General features: G+C 50.1%; 3 non-coding genes across 3 annotated transcripts; all 3 read left to right on the top strand.

Annotated features, from left to right (window-relative positions):
* The first annotated feature begins 320 nt into the window (after positions 1-320).
* Trnat-agu (transfer RNA threonine (anticodon AGU)) lies at positions 321-393 on the top strand. Its single transcript has one exon. It is a non-coding gene; the product is annotated as a tRNA-Thr (tRNA).
* A 3,549-nt stretch (positions 394-3,942) lies between these two features.
* On the top strand, positions 3,943-4,015 carry Trnat-agu (transfer RNA threonine (anticodon AGU)). The gene has a single exon. It is a non-coding gene; the product is annotated as a tRNA-Thr (tRNA).
* Positions 4,016-12,989: 8,974 nt separating this feature from the next.
* Positions 12,990-13,062, top strand: Trnat-agu (transfer RNA threonine (anticodon AGU)). Its single transcript has one exon. It is a non-coding gene; the product is annotated as a tRNA-Thr (tRNA).
* Positions 13,063-16,932: the final 3,870 nt, after the last annotated feature.

Genomic DNA, 16,932 nt, shown 5'->3' with positions numbered 1-16,932 from the left:
CCTTGGCTTTCCGAGGTCTTTTTGACTGCCAATTCTTATTTCTGTCTTATTTTCAGCTAGCCCCTCATTTCCTATTCTGATTCGCTACATGCATAGCGAGGGCGTCTGTTCTGGCAGCCTTGGTGCCATAGGGAGCTTAAGAGGGTTCAATGCTGGTCAACCACTCTCGACATGTCGTAGACGCTCGAGTCACGGCCCGGGGGTTAAAAAGGAGGTCCCCTTCACCCCGAGTAGTCCGAGTGGCGCTGGCTACCACCCCAAGCGCAGGAAATAAAAACACCTGAACATAAATACCCCAGAAAGTGGAGGATAAAGTAGCCCCGCTGGTAGCGTAGTGGTTTTCGCACCAGACCAGTATTCTGGAGGTCGTGGGTTCGGATCCCACCTGTCGGGCATTTTTTCTCAGCTTTCTTATTTTCCAAATTCTTCGTCTTGAGCTACTACATCCTCCCCTTTGCTTTCCGACGTCTTCTTGACGGCCAATTCTTATTTCTGTCTTATTTTCAACTAGCCCCCGATTTCCTATTCTGATTCGCTACATGCATAGCGAGGGCCCCTGTTCTGGCAGTCTTGGTACCATAGGGAGCTTAAGAGGGTTCAACGCTGGTCGATAACTCTCGACATGTCGTAGACCCTCGAGTTACAGCCCGGGGGTAAAAAGAAGGTCCCCTTCACCCCGAGTAGTCCGAGTGGCGCTGGCTACCGCCCCCAAGCGCAGGAAACGAACACACCTCAACATAAATACCGCATAAAGTAGAGGCTTATGTAGCCCCGTCGGTAGCGTAGTGGTTATAGCACCACACTGGTATTCTAGAGGTCGTGGGTTCGGATCCCATCTGGCGGGCATTTTTTCTCAGCCTTCATTTTTTTTCAAATTCTTTATCATCGGCTTCTACATCCTCCCCTTTGCTTTCCGAGGTCTTCTTGACTGCCAATTCTTTTTTCTGTCTTATTCTCAACGAGATCCTCATGTCCTATTCTGATTCGCTACGTTCATTGAGATGGCCTCTGTTTTGGCAGTCTTGGTGCCATAAGGAGCCTAAGTGGGTTCAACGCTGGTCGACCACTCTCGACATGTCGTAGACGCTCGATTCACAGCCCGGGGGTTAAAAAGGAGGTCCCCTTCACCCAGAGTAGTCCAAGTGGGACTTGCTGCCACTCCCAAGTGCAGGAAAACAACAAACCTGAACATAAATACCCCAGAAAGTAGAGGCGAAAGTAGCCCCACCGGTAGCGTAATGGTTAACGCACCAGACTGGTATTCTGGAGGTCGTGGGTTCGGATCTCTCCTGGCGGCCATTTTTTCTCCACTTTCTTATTTCTCCAAATTGTTTATCTTGAGCTACTACATCCTCCCCTTTGCTTTCCGAGGTCTTCTTAATTGCCAATTCTTATTTCTGTCTTATTTTCAACGAGCCCCTCATTTCCTTTTCGGACTCGCTACATGCAAAGCGAGGGCCTCTGTTCTGGCAGTCTGGTGCCCTAGGAAGCTTAAGAGGGTTCAACGCTGGTTGGCCACTCTCGATATGTCGTAGACGCTCGAGTCACGGCCCGGCGGTTAAAAAGAAGGTCACCTTCACCCCGAGTAGTCCGAGTGGCGCTGGCTACCACCCCCAAGCGCAGGAAACAAAAACACCTGAACATAAATACCACAGAAAGTGGAGGCTAAAGTAACCATGCCAGTAGCGTAGTGGTTATCGCAACAGACCGGTATTCTGGAGGTCGTGGGTTCAAATCCCACCTGGCGGGCATTTTTTCTCCACTTTCTTATTTTCCAAATTCTTTATCTTGAGCTACTACATCCTCCCCTTTGCTTTCCGAGGTCTTCTTGACCGCCAATTCTTATTTCTGTCTTCATTTCAACGAGCCCCTCATTTCCTATTCTGATTCGCTACTTGCATAGCGAGGGCCTCTGTTCTGGCAGTCTTGGTGCCATAGGGAGCTTAAGAGTGTTCAACGCTGGTCGACTACTCTCGACATGTCGTAGACGCTCGAGTCACGGCCCGGAGGATAAAAAGAAGGTCCCCTTCCCACCGAGTTGTCCAAATGGCGCAGGCCACTACCCCCAAGCGCAGGAAACCCGAAAGACCTGAACATAAATACCCCAGAAATTGGAGGCTAAAAGAGCCCCGCCAGTAGCGTAGTGGTTATCGCAACAGACCGGTATTCTGGATGTCGTGGGTTTGGATCCCGCCTGGCGGGCATTTTTTCTCCACTTTCCTATTTTCCAAATTCTTTATCTTGAGCTACTACATCCTCCCCTTTGCTTTCCGAGGTCTTCTTGATTGCCAATTCCTATTTCTGTGTTATTTTCAACGAGCCCCTCATTTCCCATTCGGATTCGCTACATGCATAGCGAGGGCCTCTGTTCTGGCAGTCTTGGTGCCATAGGGAGCTTAAGAGGGTTCAACGCTGCTCGACCACTCTCGACCTGTTGTACACTCTCCAGTCACGGCCCGGGGGATAAAAAGAAGGTCCCCTTCACACCGAGTAGTCCGAGTGGCGCTGGCTACCACCCCCAAGCGCAGGAAACACAAAAGACCTGAACATAAATACCCCAGAAATTGGAGGCTAAAGTAGCCCCGCTGGTAGCGTAGTGGTTATCGCAACAGACCGGTATTCTGGAGGTCGTGGGTTCTGATCCCACCTGGCGGGCATTTTTTCTCAGCTTTCTTATTTTCCAAATTCTTCGTCTTGAGCTACGACATCCTCCCCTTTGCTTTCCGAGGTCTTCTTCACGGCCAATCCTTATTTCTCTCTTATTTTAAACTAGCCCCTCATTTCGCATTCGGATTCGCTACATGCATAGCGAGGGCCTCTGTTCTGGCAGTCTTGGTGCCATAGGGAGCCTAAGAGGGTTCAACGCTGGTCGACCACTCTCGACATGTCGTAGACGCTCGAGTCACGGCCCGGGGGATAAAAAGAAGGTCCCCTTCACACCGAGTAGTCCGAGTGGCGCTGGCTACCCCCCCCCCCAAGCGCAGGAAACAAAAACACCTGAACATAAATACCTCAGAAAGTGGAGGCTAAAGTAACCATGCCAGTAGCGTAGTGGTTATCGCAACAGACCGGTATTCTGGATGTCATGGGTTTGGATCCCACCTGGCGGGCATTTTTTCTCCACTCTTCTATTTTCCAAATTCTTTATCTTGAGCTACTATATCCTCCCCTTTGCTTTACGAGGTCTTCTTGATTGCCAATTCCTATTTCTGTATTATTTTCAACGAGCCCCTCATTTCCCATTCGGATTCGCTACATGCATAGCGAGGGCCTCTGTTCTGGCAGTCTTGGTGCCATAGGGAGCTTAAGAGGGTTCAACGCTGCTCGACCACTCTCGGCATGTTGTACACTCTCGAGTCACGGGCCGGGGGATAAAAAGAAGGTCCCCTTCACACCGAGTAGTCCGAGTGGCACTGGCTACAACCCCGCAAGCGCAAGAAAAAAAACACCTGAACATAAATACCGCAGAAAGTGGAGGCTAAAGTAACCATGCCAGTAGCGTAGTGGTTATCGCAACAGACCGGTATTCTGGATGTCGTGGGTTTGGATCCCACCTGGCGGGCATTTTTTCTCCACTTTCCTATTTTCCAAATTCTTTATCTTCAGCTACTACATCCTCCCCTTTGCTTTCCGAGGTCTTCTTGATTGCCAATTCCTATTTCTGTCTTATTTTCAACGAGCCCCCCATTTCCTATTCTGATTCGCTACATGCACAGCGAGGGCCTCTGTTCTGGCAGTCTTGGTGCCATAGGGAGCCTAAGAGGGTTCAACGCTGGTCGACCACTCTCGACATGTCGTAGACGCTCCAGTCACGGCCCGGGGGATAAAAAGAAGGTCCCCTTCACACCGAGTAGTCCGAGTGGCGCTGGCTACCACCCCCAAGCACAGGAAACACAAAAGACATGAACATAAATACCCCAGAAAATGGAAGCTAAAGTAGCCCCGCTGGTAGCGTAGTGGTTATCGCACCAGACCAGTATTCTGGAGGTCATGGGTTCGGATCCCACCTGGCGGGCATTTTTTCTCAGCTTTCTTATTTTCCAAATTCTTCGTCTTGAGCTACTACATCCTCCCCTTTGCTTTCCGACGTCTTCTTGACGGCGAATTCTTATTTCTGTCTTATTTTCAACTAGCCCCCGATTTCTTATTCTCATTCGCTACATGCATAGCGAGGGCCTCTGTTCTGGCAGTCTTGGTGCCATAGGGAGCTTAAGAGGGTTCAACGCTGGTCGATAACTCTCGACATGTCGTAGACCCTCGAGTCACAGCCCGGGGGTAAAAAGAAGGTCCCCTTCACCCCGAGTAGTCCGAGTGGCGCTGGCTACCACCCCCAAGCGCAGGAAACAAAAACACCTGAAGATAAATACCTCAGGAAGTGGAGGCTAAAGTAACCATGCCGTTAGCGTAGTGGTTATCGCACCAGACCGGTATTCTGGAGGTCGTGGGTTCAAATCCCACCTGGCGGGCATTTTTTCTCCACTTTCTTATTTTCCAAATTCTTTATCATGAGCTACTACATCCTCCCCTTTGCTTTCCGAGGTCTTCTTGACCGCCAATTCCTATTTCTGTCTTATTTTCAACGAGCCCCTCATTTCCTAATCTGATTCGCTACATGCATAGCGAGAGCCTCTGTTCTTGCAGTCTTGGTGCCATAGGGAGCTTAAGAGGGTTCAACGCTGGTCGACCACTCTCGACATGTCGTAGACGCTCGAGTCACAGCCCGGGAGATAAAAAGAAGGTCCCCTTCACACCAAGTTGACCGAATGGCGCAGGCCACTACCCCCAAGCGCAAGAAACCCGAAAGACCTGAACATAAATACCCCAGAAATTGGAGGCTAAAAGAGCCCCGCCTGTAGCGTAGTGGCTATCGCACCAGACCGGTATTCTGGAGGTCGTGGGATCGGATCCCACCTGGCGGGCATTTTTTCTCAGCTTTCTTATTTTCCAAATTCTTCGTCTTGAGCTACGACATCCTCGACTTTGCTTTCCGAGGTCTTCTTGACCGCCAATTCTTATTTCTGTCTTATTTTCAACGAGCCCCTCATTTCCTATTCTGATTCGCCACATGCATAGCCAGGGCCTCTGTTCTGGCAGTCTTGGTGCCATAGGGAGCTTAAGAGGGTTCAACGCTGCTCGACCACTCTCGACATGTCGTAGACGCTCGAGTCACGGCCCGGGGGATAAAAAGAAGGTCCCCTTCACACCGAGTAGTCCGAGTGGCACTGGCTACCACCCCCAAGCGCAGGAAACAAAAACACCTGAACATAAATACCGCAGAAAGTGGAGGCTAAAGTAACCATGCCAGTAGCGTAGTGGTTATCGCAACAGACCAGTATTCTGGATGTCGTGGGTTTAGATCTCACCTGGCGGGCATTTTTTCTCCACTTTCCTATTTTCCAAATTCTTTATCTTCAGCTACTACATCCTCCCCTTTGCTTTCCGAGGTCTTCTTGATTGCCAATTCCTATTTCTGTCTTATTTTCAACGAGCCCCTCATTTCCCATTCGGATTCGCTACATGCATAGCGAGGGCCTGTCTTGGTGCCATAGGGAGCTTAAGAGGGTTCAACGCTGGTCGACCACTCTCGACATGTTGTAGACGCTCGAGTCACGGCCCGGGGGATAAAAAGAAGGTCCCCTTCACACCGAGTAGTCCGAGTGGCGCTGGCTACCACCCCCAAGCGCAGGAAACACAAAAGACCTGAACATAAATACCTCAGAAATTGGAGGCTAAAGTAGCCCCGCTGGTAGCGTAGTGGTTATCGCACCAGACCGGTATTCTGGAGGTCGTGGGTTCGGATCCCACCTGGCGGGCATTTTTTCTCAGCTTTCTTATTTTCCAAATTCTTCGTCTTGAGCTACTACATCCTCCTCTTTGCTTTCCGACGTCTTCTTGACGGCCAATTGTTATTTCTGTCTTATTTTCAACTAGCCCCCGATTTCCTATTCTGATTCGCTACATGCATAGCGAGGGCCTCTGTTCTGGCAGTCTTGGTGCCATAGGGAGCTTAAGAGGGTTCAACGCTGGTCGATAACTCTCGACATGTCGTAGACCCTCGAGTCACAGCCCGGGGGTAAAAAGAAGGTCCCCTTCACCCCGAGTAGTCCGAGTGGCGCTGGCTACCACCCCCAAGCGCAGGAAACGAACACACCTGAACCTAAATACCGCATAAAGTAGAGGCTAATGTAGCCCCGTCGGTAGCGTAGTGGTTATAGCACCAGACTGGTATTCTAGAGGTCGTGGGTTCGGATCCCATCTGGCGGGCATTTTTTCTCAGCCTTCATTTTTTTTCAAATTCTTTATCATCAGCTTCTACATTCTCCCCTTTGCTTTCCAAGGTCTTCTTAACTGCCAATTCTTTTTTGTGTCTTATTCTCAACGAGATCCTCATGTCCGATTCTGATTCGCTACATTCATTGCGATGGCCTCTGTTTTGGCAGTCTTGGTGCCATAAGGAGCTTAAGTGGGTTCAACGCTGGTCGACCACTCTCGACATGTCGTAGACGCTCGATTCACAGCCCGGGGGTTAAAAAGAAGGTCCCCTTCACCCCGAGTAGTCCAAGTGGGGCTTGCTGCCACCCCCAAGTGCAGGAAAACAACACACCTGAACATAAATACCCCAGAAAGTAGAGGCGAAAGTAGCCCCACCGTTAGCGTAATGGTTAATGCACCAGACTGGTATTCTGGAGGTCGTGGGTTCGGATCTCTCCTGGCGGCCATTTTTTTCTCCACTTTCTTATTTCTCCAAATTGTTTATCTTGAGCTACTACATCCTCCCCTTTGCTTTCCGAGGTCTTCTTAATTGCCAATTCTTATTTCTGTCTTATTTTAGACGAGGCCATCATTTCCTTTTCGGACTCGCTACATGCAAAGCGAGGGCCTCTGTTCTGGCAGTCTGGTGCCCTAGGAAGCTTAAGAGGGTTCAACGCTGGTCGACCACTCTCGACATGTCGTAGACGCTCGAGTCACGGCCCGGGGGATAGAAAGAAGGTCCCCTTCACACCGAGTTGTCCGAATGGCGCAGGCCACTACCCCCAAGCGCAGGAAACCCGAAAGACCTGAACATAAATACCCCAGAAATTGGAGGCTAAAAGAGCCCCGCCTGTAGCGTAGTGGCTATCGCACCAGACCGGTATTCTGGAGGTCGTGGGTTCGGATCCCACCTGGCGGGCATTTTTTCTCAGCTTTCTTATTTTCCAAATTCTTCGTCTTGAGCTACGACATCCTCGACTTTGCTTTCCGATGTCTTCTTGACCGCAAATTCTTATTTCTGTCTTATTTTCAACGAGCCCCTCATTTCCTATTCTGATTCGCTACATGCATAGCGAGGGCCTCTGTTCTGGCAGTCTTGGTGCCATAGGGAGCTTAAGAGGGTTCAACGCTGGTCGACCACTCTCGACATGTCGTAGACGCTCGAGTCACGGCCCGGGGGATAAAAAGAAGGTCCCCTTCACACCGAGTAGTCCGAGTAGCGCTGGCTACCCCCCCCCAAGCGCAGGAAACAAAAACACCTGAACATAAATACCTCAGAAAGTGGAGGCTAAAGTAACCATGCCAGTAGCGTAGTGGTTATCGCAACAGAACGGTATTCTGGATGTCGTGGGTTTGGATCCCACCTGGCGGGCATTTTTTCTCCACTCTTCTATTTTCCAAATTCTTTATCTTGAGCTACTACATCCTCCCCTTTGCTTTCCGAGGTCTTCTTGATTGCCAATTCCTATTTCTGTCTTATTTTCAACGAGCCCCTCATTTCCTTTTCGGACTCGCTACATGCAAAGCGAGGCCCTCTGTTCTGGCAGTCTGGTGCCCTAGGAAGCTTAAGAGGGTTCAACGCTGGTTGGCCACTCTCGACATGTCGTAGACGCTCGAGTCACGGCCCGGCGGTTAAAAAGAAGGTCACCTTCAACCCGAGTAGTCCGAGTGGCGCTGGCTACCACCCCCAAGCGCAGGAAACAAAAACACCTGAACATAAATACCTCAAAAAGTGGAGGCTAAAGTAACCATGCCGGTAGCGTAGTGGTTATCGCACCAGACCGGTATTCTGGAGGTCGTGGGTTCAAATCCCACCTGGCGGGCATTTTTTCTCCACTTTCTTATTTTCCAAATTCTTTATCTTGAGCTACTACATCCTCCCCTTTGCTTTCCGAGGTCTTCTTGACCGCCAATTCTAATTTCTGTCTTATTTTCAACGAGCCCCTCATTTCCTATTCTGATTCGCTACATGCATAGCGAGAGCCTCTGTTCTTGCAGTCTTGGTGCCATAGGGAGCTTAAGAGGGTTCAACGCTGGTCGACCACTCTCGACATGTCGTAGACGCTCGAGTCACGGCCCGGGGGATAAAAAGAAGGTCCCCTTCACACCGAGTTGTCCGAATGGCGCAGGCCACTACCCCCAAGCGCAGGAAACCCGAAAGACCTGAACATAAATACCCCAGAAATTGGAGGCTAAAAGAGCCCCGCCTGTAGCGTAGTGGCCATCGCACCAGACCGGTATTCTGGAGGTCGTGGGTTCGGATCCCACCTGGCGGGCATTTTTTCTCAGCTTTCTTATTTTCCAAATTCTTCGTCTTGAGCTACAACATCCTCGACTTTGCTTTCCGAGGTCTTCTTGACCGCCAATTCTTATTTCTCTCTTATTTTCAACGAGCCCCTCATTTCCTATTCTGATTCGCTACATGCATAGCGAGGGCCTCTGTTCTGGCAGTCTTGGTGCCATAGGGAGCTTAAGAGGGTTCAACGCTGGTCGACCACTCTCGACATGTCGTAGACGCTCGAGTCTAGGCCCGGGGGATAAAAAGAAGGTCCCCTTCACACCGAGTAGTCCGAGTGGCGCTGGCTACCCCCCCCCCCCCCCAAGCACAGGAAACAAAAACACCTGAACATAAATACCTCAGAAAGTGGAGGCTAAAGTAACCATGCCAGTAGCGTAGTGGTTATCGCAACAGACCGGTATTCTGGATGTCGTGGGTTTGGATCCCACCTGGCGGGCATTTTTTCTCCACTCTCCTATTTTCCAAATTCTTTATCTTGAGCTACTACATCCCCCCCTTTGCTTTCCGAGGTCTTCTTGATTGCCAATTCCTATTTCTGTGTTATTTTCAACGAGCCCCTCATTTCCCATTCGGATTCGCTACATGCATAGCGAGGGCCTCTGTTCTGGCAGTCTTGATGCCATAGGGAGCTTAAGAGGGTTCAACGCTGCTCGACCCCTCTCGACATGTTGTACACTCTGGAGTCACGGCCCGGGGGATAAAAAGAAGGTCCCCTTCACACCGAGTAGTCCGAGTGGCACTGGCTACCACCGCCAAGCGCAGGAAACAAAAACACCTGAACATAAATACCGCAGAAAGTGGAGGCTAAAGTAACCATGCCAGTAGCGTAGTGGTTATCGCAACAGACCGGTATTCTGGATGTCGTGGGTTTGGATCCCACCTGGCGGGCATTTTTTCTCCACTTTCCTGTTTTCCAAATTCTTTATCTTCAGCTACTACATCCTCCCCTTTGCTTTCCGAGGTCTTCTTCACGGCCAATCCTTATTTCTCTCTTATTTTAAACTAGCCCCTCATTTCGCATTCGGATTCGCTACATGCATAGCGAGGGCCTCTGTTCTGGCAGTCTTGGTGCCATAGGGAGCTTAAGAGGGTTCAACGCTGGTCGACCACTCTCGACATGTCGTAGACGCTCGAGTCACGGCCCGGGGGATAAAAAGAAGGTCCCCTTCACACCGAGTAGTCCGAGTAGCGCTGGCTACCCCCCCCCCCCCAAGCGCAGGAAACAAAAACACCTGAACATAAATACCTCAGAAAGTGGAGGCTAAAGTAACCATGCCAGTAGCGTAGTGGTTATCGCAACAGACCGGTATTCTGGATGTCGGGGGTTTGGATCCCACCTGGCGGGCATTTTTTCTCCACTGTTCTATTTTCCAAATTCTTTATCTTGAGCTACTACATCCTCCCCTTTGCTTTCCGAGGTCTTCTTGATTGCCAATTCCTATTTCTGTGTTATTTTCAACGAGCCCCTCATTTCCCATTCGGATTCGCTACATGCATAGCGAGGGCCTCTGTTCTGGCAGTCTTGATGCCATAGGGAGCTTAAGAGGGTTCAACGCTGCTCGACCACTCTCGACATGTTGTACACTCTGGAGTCACGGCCCGGGGGATAAAAAGAAGGTCCCCTTCACACCTTTAGTCCGAGTGGCACTGGCTACCACCGCCAAGCGCAAGAAACAAAAACACGTGAACATAAATACCGCAGAAAGTGGAGGCTAAAGTAACCATGCCAGTAGCGTAGTGGTTATCGCAACAGACCGGTATTCTGGATGTCGTGGGTTTGGATCCCACCTGGGGGGCATTTTTTCTCCACTTTCCTATTTTCCAAATTCTTTATCTTCAGCTACTACATCCTCCCCTTTGCTTTCCGAGGTCTTCTTCACGGCCAATCCTTATTTCTCTCTTATTTTAAACTAGCCCCTCATTTCGCATTCGGATTCGCTACATGCATAGCGAGGGCCTCTGTTCTGGCAGTCTTGGTGCCATAGGGAGCTTAAGAGGGTTCAACGCTGGTCGACCACTCTCGACATGTTGTAGACGCTCGAGTCACGGCCCGGGGGATAAAAAGAAGGTCCCCTTCAGACCGAGTAGTCCGAGTGGCGCTGGCTACCACCCCCAAGCGCAGGAAACACAAAAGACCTGAACATAAATACATCAGAAATTGGAGGCTAAAGTAGCCCCGCTGGTAGCGTAGTGGTTATCGCACCAGACCGGTATTCTGGAGGTCGTGGGTTCGGATTCCACCTGGCGGGCATTTTTTCTCAGCTTTCTTATTTTCCAAATTCTTCGTCTTGAGCTACTACATCCTCCCCTTTGCTTTCCGACGTCTTCTTGACGGCCAATTCTTATTTCTGTCTTATTTTCAACTAGCCCCCGATTTCCTATTCTGATTCGCTACATGCATAGCGAGGGCCTCTGTTCTGGCAGTCTTGGTGCCATAGGGAGCTTAAGAGAGTTCAACGCTGGTCGATAACTCTCGACATGTCGTAGACCCTCGAGTCACAGCCCGGGGGTAAAAAGAAGGTCCCCTTCACCCCGAGTAGTCCGAGTGGCGCTGGCTACCACCCCCAAGCGCAGGAAACGAACACACCTGAACCTAAATACCGCATAAAGTAGAGGCTAATGTAGCCCCGTCGGTAGCGTAGTGTTTATAGCACCAGACTGGTATTCTAGAGGTCGTGGGTTCGGATCCCATCTGGCGGGCATTTTTTCTCAGCCTTCATTTTTTTTCAAATTCTTTATCATCAGCTTCTACATCCTCCCCTTTGCTTTCCAAGGTCTTCTTGACTGCCAATTCTTTTTTCTGTCTTATTCTCAACGAGATCCTCATGTCCGATTCTGATTCGCTACATTCATTCCGATGGCCTCTGTTTTGGCAGTCTTGGTGCTATAAGGAGCTTAAGTGGGTTCAACGCTGGTCGACCACTCTCGACATGTCGTAGACGCTCGATTCACAGCCCGGGGGTTAAAAAGAAGGTCCCCTTCACCCATAGTAGTCCAATTGGGGCTTGCTGCCACCCCCAAGTGCAGGAAAACAACACACCTGAACATAAATACCCCAGAAAGTCGAGGCGAAAGTAGCCCCACCGGTAGCGTAATGGTTAACGCACCAAAATGGTATTCTGGAGGTCGTGGGTTCGGATCTCTCCTGGCGGCCATTTTTTTCTCCACTTTCTTATTTCTCCAAATTGTTTATCTTGAGCTACTACATCCTCCCCTTTGCTTTCCGAGGTCTTCTTTATTGCCAATTCTTATTTCTGTCTTATTTTCAACGAGCCCCTCATTTCCTTTTCGGACTCGCTACATGCAAAGCGAGTGCCTCTGTTCTGGCAGTCTGGTGCCCTAGGAAGCTTAAGAGGGTTCAACGCTGGTTGGCCACTCTCGACATGTCGTAGACGCTCGAGTCACGGCCCGAGGGTTAAAAAGAAGGTCACCTTCACCCCGAGTAGTCCGAGTGGCGCTGGCTACCACCCCCAAGCGCAGGAAACAAAAACACCTGAACATAAATACCTCAGAAAGTGGAGGCTAAAGTAACCATGCCGGTAGCGTAGTGGTTATCGCACCAGACCGGTATTCTGGAGGTCGTGGGTTCAAATCCCACCTGGCGGGCATTTTTTCTCCACTTTCTTATTTTCAAAATTCTTTATCTTGAGCTACTACATCCTCCCCTTTGCTTTCCGAGGTCTTCTTGACCGCCAATTCTAATTTCTGTCTTATTTTCAACGAGCCCCTCATTTCCTATTCTGATTCGCTACATGCATAGCGAGAGCCTCTGTTCTTGCAGTCTTGGTGCCATAGGGAGCTTAAGAGGGTTCAACGCTGCTCGACCACTCTCGGCATGTTGTACACTCTCGAGTCACGGGCCGGGGGATAAAAAGAAGGTCCCCTTCACACCGAGTAGTCCGAGTGGCACTGGCTACAACCCCGCAAGCGCAAGAAAAAAAACACCTGAACATAAATACCGCAGAAAGTGGAGGCTAAAGTAACCATGCCAGTAGCGTAGTGGTTATCGCAACAGACCGGTATTCTGGATGTCGTGGGTTTGGATCCCACCTGGCTGGCATTTTTTCTCCACTTTCCTATTTTCCAAATTCTTTATCTTCAGCTACTACATCCTCCCCTTTGCTTTCCGAGGTCTTCTTGATTGCCAATTCCTATTTCTGTCTTATTTTCAACGAGCCCCCCATTTCCTATTCTGATTCGCTACATGCACAGCGAGGGCCTCTGTTCTGGCAGTCTTGGTGCCATAGGGAGCCTAAGAGGGTTCAACGCTGGTCGACCACTCTCGACATGTCGTAGACGCTCCAGTCAATGCCCGGGGGATAAAAAGAAGGTCCCCTTCAAACCGAGTAGTCCGAGTGGCGCTGGCTACCACCCCCAAGCGCAGGAAACACAAAAGACATGAACATAAATACCCCAGAAAATGGAGGCTAAAGTAGCCCCGCTGGTAGCGTAGTGGTTATCGCACCAGACCAGTATTCTGGAGGTCATGGGTTCGGATCCCACCTGGTGGGCATTTTTTCTCAGCTTTCTTATTTTCCAAATTCTTCGTCTTGAGCTACTACATCCTCCCCTTTGCTTTCCGACGTCTTCTTGACGGCGAATTCTTATTTCTGTCTTATTTTCAACTAGCCCCCGATTTCTTATTCTGATTCGCTACATGCATAGCGAGGGCCTCTGTTCTGGCAGTCTTGGTGCCATAGGGAGCTTAAGAGGGTTCAACGCTGGTCGATAACTCTCTACATGTCGTAGACCCTCCAGTCACAGCCCGGGGGTAAAAAGAAGGTCCCCTTCACCCCGAGTAGTCCGAGTGGCGCTGGCTACCACCCCCAAGCGCAGAAAACGAACACACCTGAACATAAATACCGCATAAAGTAGAGGCTAATGTAGCCCCGTCGGTAGCGTAGTGGTTATAGCACCAGACTGGTATTCTAGAGGTCGTGGGTTCGGATCTCTCCTGGCGGCCATTTTTTTCTCCACTTTCTTATTTCTCCAAATTGTTTATCTTGAGCTACTACATCCTCCCCTTTGCTTTCCGAGGTCTTCTTAATTGCCAATTCTTATTTCTGTCTTATTTTCAACGAGCCCCTCATTTCCTTTTCGGACTCGCTACATGCAAAGCGAGGGCCTCTGTTCTGGCAGTCTGGTGCCCTAGGAAGCTTAAGAGGGTTCAACGCTGGTTGGCCACTCTCGACATGTCGTAGACGCTCGAGTCACGCCCCGGCGGTTAAAAAGAAGGTCACCTTCACCCCGAGTAGTCCGAGTGGCGCTGGCTACCACCCCCAAGCGCAGGAAACAAAAACACCTGAACATAAATACCTCAGGAAGTGGAGGCTAAAGTAACCATGCCGGTAGCGTAGTGGTTATCGCACCAGACCTGTATTCTGGAGGTCGTGGGTTCAAATCCCACCTGGCGGGCATTTTTTCTCCACTTTCTTATTTTCCTAATTCTTTATCATGAGCTACTACATCCTCCCCTTTGCTTTCCGAGGTCTTCTTGACCGCCAATTCCTTTTTCTGTCTTATTTTCAACGAGCCCCTCATTTCCTAATCTGATTCGCTACATGCATAGCGAGAGCCTCGGTTCTTGCAGTCTTGGTGCCATAGGGAGGTTAAGAGGGTTCAACGCTGGTCGACCACTCTCGACATGTCGTAGACGCTCGAGTCACGGCCCGGGAGATAAAAAGAAGGTCCCCTTCACACCAAGTTGTCCGAATGGCGCAGGCCACTACCCCCAAGCGCAAGAAACCCGAAAGACCTGAACATAAATACCCCAGAAATTGGAGGCTAAAAGAGCCCCGCCTGTAGCGTAGTGGCTATCGCACCAGACCGGTATTCTGGAGGTCGTGGGTTCGGATCTCTCCTGGCGGCCATTTTTTTCTCCACTTTGTTATTTCTCCAAATTGTTTATCTTGAGCTACTACATCCTCCCCTTTGCTTTCCGAGGTCTTCTTAATTGCCAATTCTTATTTCTGTCTTATTTTCAACGAGCCCCTAATTTCCTTTTCGGACTCGCTACATGCAAAGCGAGGGCCTCTGTTCTGGCAGTCTGGTGCCCTAGGAAGCTTAAGAGGGTTCAACGCTGGTTGGCCACTCTCGACATGTCGTAGACGCTCGAGTCGCGGCCCGAGGGTTAAAAAGAAGGTCACCTTCACCCCGAGTAGTCCGAGTGGCGCTGGCTACCACCCCCAAGCGCAGGAAACAAAAACACCTGAACATAAATACCTCAGAAAGTGGAGGCTAAAGTAACCATGCCGGTAGCGTAGTGGTTATCGCAACAGACCGGTATTCTGGATGTCGTGGGTTTGGATCCCACCTGGCGGGCATTTTTTCTCCACTCTCCTATTTTCCAAATTCTTTATCTTGAGCTACTACATCCTCCCCTTTGCTTTCCGAGGTCTTCTTGATTGCCAATTCCTATTTCTGTGTTATTTTCAACGAGCCCCTCATTTCCCATTCGGATTCGCTACATGCATAGCGAGGGCCTCTGTTCTGGCAGTCTTGGTGCCATAGGGAGCTTAAGAGGGTTCAACGCTGCTCGACCACTCTCGACATGTTGTACACTCTCGAGTCACGGCCCGGGGGATAAAAAGAAGGTCCCCTTCACACCGAGTAGTCCGAGTGGCACTGGCTACCACCCCCAAGCGCAGGAAAAAAAAAACACCTGAACTTAAATACCGCAGAAAGTGGAGGCTAAAGTAACCATGCCAGTAGCGTAGTGGTTATCGCAACAGACCGGTATTCTGGATGTCGGCGGTTAAGATCCCACCTGGCGGGCATTTTTTCTCCACTTTCTTATTTTCCAAATTCTTTATCTTGAGCTACGACATCCTCGACTTTGCTTTCCGAGGTCTTCTTGATTGCCAATTCCTATTTCTGTGTTATTTTCAACAAGCCCCTCATTTCCCATTCGGATTCGCTACATGCATAGCGAGGGCCTCTGTTCTGGCAGTCTTGGTGCCATAGGGAGCCTAAGAGGGTTCAACGCTGCTCGACCACTCTCGACATGTTGTACACTCTCGAGTCACGGCCCGGGGGATAAAAAGAAGGTCCCCTTCACACCGAGTAGTCCGAGTTGCACTGGCTACCACCCCCAAGCGCAGGAAAAAAAAACACCTGAACTTAAATACCGCAGAAAGTGGAGGCTAAAGTAACCATGCCAGTAGCGTAGTGGTTATCGCAACAGACCGGTATTCTGGATGTCGGCGGTTAAGATCCCACCTGGCGGGCATTTTTTCTCCACTTTCTTATTTTCCAAATTCTTTATCTTGAGCTACGACATCCTCGACTTTGCTTTCCGAGGTCTTCTTTACGGCCAATCCTTATTTCTCTCTTATTTTAAACTCGCCCCTCATTTCGCATTCGGATTCGCTACATGCATAGCGAGGGCCTCTGTTCTGGCAGTCTTGGTGCTATAGGGAGCTTAAGAGGGTTCAACGCTGGTCGACCACTCTCGACATGTCGTAGACGCTCGAGTCACGGCCCGGGGGATAAAAAGAAGGTCCCCTTCACACCGAGTAGTCCGAGTGGCACTGGCCACCACCCCCAAGCGCAGGAAACCCGAAAGACCTGAACATAAATACCCCAGAAATTGGAGGCTAAAAGAGCCCCGCTGGTAGCGTAGTGGCTATAGCACCAGACCGGTATTCTGGAGGTAGTGGGTTCGGATCCCACCTGGCGGGCATTTTTTCTCAGCTTTCTTATTTTCCAAATTGTTCGTCTTGAGCTACGACATACTCGACTTTGCTTTCCGAGGTCTTCTTGACCGCCAATTCTTATTTCTCTCTTATTTTCAACGAGCCCCTCATTTCCTATTCTGATTCGCTACATGCATAGCGAGGGCCTCTGTTCTGGCAGTCTTGGTGCCATAGGGAGCTTAAGAGGGTTCAACGATGGTCGACCACTCTCGACATGTCGTAGACGCTCGAGTCACGGCCCGGGGGATAAAAAGAAGGTCCCCTTCACACCGAGTAGTCCGAGTGGCGCTGGCTACCCCCCCCCCCCCCCCCCCCAAGCACAGGAAACAAAAACACCTGAACATAAATACCTCAGAAAGTGGAGGCTAAAGTAACCATGCCAGTAGCGTAGTGGTTATCGCAACAGACCGGTATTCTGGATGTCGTGGGTTTGGATCCCACCTGGCGGGCATTTTTTCTCCACTCTCCTATTTTCCAAATTCTTTATCTTGAGCTACTACATCCTCCCCTTTGCTTTCCGAGGTCTTCTTGATTGCCAATTCCTATTTCTGTGTTATTTTCAACGAGCCCCTCATTTCCCATTCGGATTCGCTACATGCATAGCGAGGGCCTCTGTTCTGGCAGTCTTGGTGCCATAGGGAGCTTAAGAGGGTTCAACGCTGCTCGACCACTCTCGACATGTTGTAC

The sequence above is a fragment of the Haemaphysalis longicornis genome, unplaced genomic scaffold, assembly GCF_048455015.1.
Source record: "Haemaphysalis longicornis isolate Haplotype H1 unplaced genomic scaffold, Haemaphysalis longicornis Haplotype H1 scaffold_4, whole genome shotgun sequence".
NCBI classification, from domain to species: Eukaryota; Metazoa; Arthropoda; class Arachnida; order Ixodida; family Ixodidae; genus Haemaphysalis; species Haemaphysalis longicornis.
Note: the sequence above shows the minus strand (reverse complement) of the source record. Positions and strands in the feature narration are given on the sequence as shown.